The following is a 6,145-nucleotide window of genomic DNA, read 5'->3' as shown; positions in this document are numbered from 1 at the left end:
CGGTGGTGTTGCCCTTTTCCGGAGAGACGGGATGGAAGACCAGGACCCCGCTCCGTGAGACTGACCCGGACCACTAAAGTGGGACGCGGTTCTCGAAACAAACTGTCAAGGTGCAGTTGCAGTGAGCTGTGAAAAATGCGGTTCCTACAGAACACTTCCCCATTTACCAATTCCCAAAATATTTTAGTCGTGAGAACTTTGTTCTATAACGTTTTTTAAGGCTGTGTCAAGAGAAGTATTTCGTGTGCTGCATAGTAATGAAAGCTGTTAGAAAAATTATATCTTGATAATTTGGTTTGCTTTAAAACTACACAGTCGTGTAGAGGTGGGACTGCTTTGTGCACTTTTCCAGTTAGAAATTAAGTGTAATATGTGGGTGGATTATTAAATCTTTTTTCCTTGCCCCACCTCAAAGAAAATCCAAATAGAAGTAATGCATGTTGACAATTGTGAGATTTAGAAACACAGTGACCGGATATTGAGCAATGGATTTATTGAATACTCTGAATTTAACAAGTGAGAGATAAAAGACAGAACCTTACCCTAGAGGACCTTACGTATCAAGTTAAGAGTGGGTAGTACAGAAAATACAATATGACTAATAAATTATAGGAATTTCAAAAGAGCTCAGAGTCGTCAATGAAGGTTTATTGGCTGAACTTGAGTAAAGCCTTGAAGAATGATTATGGTTTAGGGCAGTGTTATTCAAAGGGATGGTGTGGTCCATCCATTGGTGGAGGTCCCATTTGTAAGCAAGGAAATCTATTTAGTCACAACTACACTTTTTAAAAAATGAAATGGTCTAGTGTGGAAATATCAGTGCATGGCACTTGGTAAAGTTACGTTTTGCTTTATGGAGTTTTAAATTATGTATGTATGCACGTATGTGTGCGTTAGGTCACGTTTATAAAATGGATTTCTCATTGTGTGTTTCTCTTAAAAAGTTTGAAAGCCACTGCTTTAGGGGGAAAGAAGAGTAGCAATAGCAAAGTCTCCAAGCCAATAATAAATAATTCACACCTTTATCTTTTTAAACTAATTTAGTTCAAGCACACAGATTAAAAAGCAAATGATTATGTTTATTAATCGGAATGAGTATTGGATTACTATTGCTATGTGATAAATTACTCCAAAATATGGTGGCTTAAAACAACCATTTTATTATGTTCATGAATTTTGTGTTCAGTAGAACATAGAGGGACAGCTTTTTTTCTGATAACTCAGCTGTGAAGACTGAATGCTAGCAGAGCTCCTGTGTGTAGCCTCCCCATGTGGCCATGTGGCCTGGGCTTCCCCACAGTATGGCAGTGGGGTAACCAAACTTCTTAGCCTAGGACCAGTGCTCCAAAGTCAAATGTTGCAATGAACAAGGCAGAAACTACATGTTCTTTTCTAACCTAGTCCCCCAAAGTAACACAGCATTACTTCTCTCACATTCGTTTTATTATAAATGAGTTTCAAGGCATGTCTAGATTTTAGGTGAGGGGATGTAGATGCCACTTCTCAAAAGATTGTCAAGGAATTTGTGGCTGTTTTTTTTAAAAACCAACACACTGAATTTACAGCTGTCACAGAAAACCCCCAAATTTCAGTGGTTTCATACAATAAATTGTTATTTCTCACAAGAAATCCATTGTGGCTATTACTAGTCAGATGAAATGTTAAACTTAAGAAAGTAGGTTTCTTTTTATTTTTAGTGGTTGTGCTGTCTCCTACAACTTGGAGCCACAGCTAACCTGTCAAGAAAGAAAGCACAGTGAATCACACAAAAATTTTAGAGGTCAGCCCTAAAAATGGTGTATGTCACTTTGCCCACATTTCATTGGCCAGAATTTAATCCAAGTTCTCCTCTAACTGCAAGGGAGCCGCAGAAATGTAGAGAAACATACAGGTATTGGTGAGCAGTAACAGTTTGCCACATTCTAAGTTTTTAACCAACACCCTGTAGTCCCCAACCCCTCCTCTTATCTCAATTCTTTTCTTCAAAGGAAAATTCTTTCAAGTATTTTAGATACTTCTGTTATTTACTCCATATGTCAAAATATACTGCAATTTCTTGATTTTTCACTTTCTGAGAGAAGGCAGTGATAAAGCTGTTTTATAACACCACGCCCAAGAGTGTGAACATTCCTTCTCTGCCTACCCCTACACACTCTTATCTCCTCATCTCTCAATACTGTAGTATCAAAGTTTTTGTTTAAATTAACATTTGTAAATATTATTCAAGCGTGAGCCACATATGATCACATTAACATTTTTTTGGCAGTCTCTTTTTTTCTTTAACATATTTATTGGAGTATAATTGCTTTACAACGGTGTGTTAGTTTCTGCTTTATAACACAGTGAATCAGTTATACATATACATATATCCCCATATCTCCTCCCCCTCACGTTTCCTTCCCACCCTCCCAATTCCACCCCTCTAGGTGGTTACAAAGCACCGACTGATCTCCCTGTGCTATGTGCCTGCTTCCCACTAGCTATCTATTTTACATTTGGTAGCGTATATATGTCCATGCCACTCTCTCATTTCATCCTGACTTACCCTTCCTCCTCCCCATGTCCTCAAGTCCATTCTCTACATCCACGTCTTTATTTCTGTACTGCCCCGAGGTTCTTCAGAACCATTTTTTTTTTTTTTTTTTTAGATTTCATATATATGTGTTAGCATACGGTATTTGTTTTTCTCTTTCTAACTTACTTCACTCTGTATGACAGACTGTAGGTCCATCCACCTCACTACGAATAACTCAATTTCATTTCTTTTTATGGCTGAGTAATATTTCATTGTATATATGTGCCACATCTACTTTATCTATTCACCTGTCAATGGACACTTAGGTGGCTTCCATGTCCTGGCTATTGTAAATAGAACTTCAATGAACAATGTGGTACGTGACTCTTTTTCAATTATGGTTTTCTGAGGGTATATGCCCAGTAGTGGGATTGCTGAGTCATATGGTAGTTCTATTTTTAGTTTTATAAGGAACCTCCATACTGTTCTCCATAGTGGCTGTATCAATTTACATTCCCACCAACAGTGCAAGAAGGTTCCCTTTTCTCCACACCCTCTCCAGTATTTATTGTAGATTTATTGATGATGGCCATTCTGACTGGTGTGAGGTGATACCTCATTTTAGTTTTGATTTTCATTTCTCTAATGACTGGTGATGTTGAGCATCCTTTCATGTGTTTGTTGGCAATCTGTATATCTTCTTTGGAGAAATGTCTATTTAGGTCTTCTGCCCATTTTTGGATTAGGGTTTTTGGTTTTTTGATATTGAGCTGCATGAGCTGCTTGTAAATTTTAGAGATTAATCCTATGTCAGTTGCTTCATTTGCAAATATTTTCTCCCATTCTGAGGGTTGTCTTTTGGTCTTGTTTATGGTTTCCTTTGCTGTGCAAAAGCTTTTAAGTTTCATCAGGTACCATTTGTTTATTTTTGTTTTTATTTCCATTTCTCTAGGACGTGGGTCAAAAAGGATCTTGCTGTGATATATGGCATAGAGTTTTCTGCCTGTGTTTTCCTCTAAGAGTTTTATAGTGTCTGGCCTTACATTTAGGTCTTTAATCCATTTTGAGTTTATTTTTGTGTATGGTGTTAGAGAGTGTTCTAATTTCATTCTTTTACATGCAGCTGTCCAGTTTTCCCAGCACCACTTATTGAAGAGGCTGCCTTTTCTCCATTGTATATTCTTGCCTCCTTTATCAAAAATAAGGTGACTATATGTGTGTGGGTTTAACTCTGGGCTTTCTATCCTATTCCAGTGGTCTATATTTCTGTTTTTGTGCCAGTACCATACTATCTTGATTACAGTAGCTTTGTAGTATAGTCTGAAGTCAGGGAGCCTGATTCCTCCAGCTCCGTTTTTCTTTCTCAGGATTGCTTTGGCTATTTGGGGTCTTTTGTGTTTCCATACAAATTGTGAATTTTTTCGTTCTAGTTCTGTGAAAAATGCCATTGGTAGTTTGATAGGGATTGCATTGAATCTGTAGATTGCTTTGGGTAGTATTCTCATTTTCACAATATTGATTTTTCCAATCCAAGAACATGGTATACCTCTCCATCTGTTTGTGTCATCTTTAAATCCTTACATCAGTGTCTTATAGTTTTCTCCATACAAGTCTTTTGTCTCCTTAGGTCAGTTTATACCTAGGTATTTTATTCTTTTTGTTGCAATGGTAAATGAAAGTGTTTTCTTAATTTCTCTTTCAGATTTTTCATCATTAGTGTATAGGAATTCCTGTGCATTAATTTTGTATCCTCCTACTTTACCAAATTCATTGACTAGCTCTACTAGTCTTCTGGAAGCATCTTTAGGATTCTCTATGTATAGTATCATGTCATCTGCAAACAGTGACAGCTTTACTTCTTTTCCAATTTGGATTCCTTTTATTTCTTTTTCTTCTCTGATTTCTGTAGCAAAACTTCCAAAACTATGTTGAATAATACTGGTGAGAGTGGACAGCCTTGTCTTGTTCCTGATCTTAGAGGAAATGGCTTAAGTTTTTCACCATTGAGAATGATGTTGGCTGTGGGTTTGTCATATATGGTCTTTATTATGTTGAGGGAAGTTCCCTCTGGGCCTGCTTTCTGTAGGGTTTTTATCATAAATTGGTGTTGAATTTTATCAAAAGCTTTTTCTGCATCTATTGAGATGATCATATGGTTTTTCTTCTTCAGTTTGTTAATATGGAGTATCACATTGATTGATCTGCATATATTGAAGAATCCTTGCATTCCAGGGAAAAACCCCACTTGATCATGGTGTATGATCCTTTTAATGTGCTATTGGATTCTGTTTGCTAGTATTTTGTTGAGAATATTTGCATCTATGCTCATCAGTGATATTGGCCTGTAGTTTTCTTTCTTTGTGACATCTTTGTCTGGTTTTGGTATCAAGGTGACGGTGGCCTCGTAGAATGACTTTGGGAATGTTCCTCCCTCTGCTATATTTTGGAAGAGTTTGAGAATGATATGTGTTAGCTCTTCTCTAAATGATAGAATTCACCTGTGAAGCCATCTGATCCTGGGCTTTTGTTTATTGGAAGATTTTTAATCAGAGTTTCAATTTCAGTTATTGTGATTGGTCTGTTTATATTTTCTATTTCTTCCTGGTCAGTCTCAGAAGGTTGTGCTTTTCTAAGAATTTGTCCACTTCTTCCAGGTTGTCCATTTTATTGGCATATAGTTGCTTGTAGTAATCTGTCATGATCCTTTGTATATCTGCAGTGTCAGTTGTTACTTCTTTTTCATTTCTAATTCATTGCTTTGAACTTCTCTCCTTTTTCTTGATGAGTCTGGCTAATGGTTTATTAATTTTGTTTATCTTCTCAAAGAATCAGCTTTTAGTTTTATTGATCTTTGCTATCGTTTCCTTCATTTCTTTTTGATTTATTTCTGATCTGATCTTCATGATTTCTTTCCTTCTGCTAACTTTAGGCTTTTTTTGTTCTTCTATCTCTAATTGCTTTAGGTGTAAGGTTAGGTTGTTTATTTGAGATGTTTCTTGTTTCTTTAGATAGGATTTTATTGCTGTAAACTTCCCTATTAGAATTGCTTTTACTGCATCCCATAGGTTTGGGGTCATCGTGTTTTCACTGTCATTTGTTTCTAGGTATATTTTCATTTCCTCTTTGATTTCTTCAGTGATTCCTTGGTTATTTAGGGGCATGTTGTTCAACCTCCATGTGTTTGTATTTTTTACAGATTTTTTCCTGTAGTTGATACCTAGTCTCATAGCGTTGTGGTCGGAAAAGATACTTGATATGACTTCAATTTTCTTAAATTTACCAAGGCTGAATTGTGACTCAAGATATAATCTATCCTGGAGAATGTTCCATGAGCACTTGAGAAGAAAGTGTATTCTGTTGTTTTTGGATGGAATGTCCTATGAATATCAAGTCCATCTTGTCTAATGTGTCATTTAAAGCTTCTGTTTCCTTATTTACTTTCATTTTGAATGATTTGTCCACTGGTGAAAGTGGGGTGTTAAAGTCCCTTACTATGATTGTGTTACTGTTGATTTCCTCTTATATGGCTGTTAGCAGTTGCCTTATGTATTGAGGTGCTCCTATGTTGGGTGCATAAATATTTACAATTGTTATATCTTTTTCTTGGATTGATCCCTTGATCATTATGTA

Source organism: Grampus griseus (assembly GCF_964374135.1).
Source record: "Grampus griseus genome assembly, chromosome: 2".
Lineage (NCBI taxonomy): Eukaryota > Metazoa > Chordata > Mammalia > Artiodactyla > Delphinidae > Grampus > Grampus griseus.
This window is presented reverse-complemented; position numbering follows the sequence as displayed.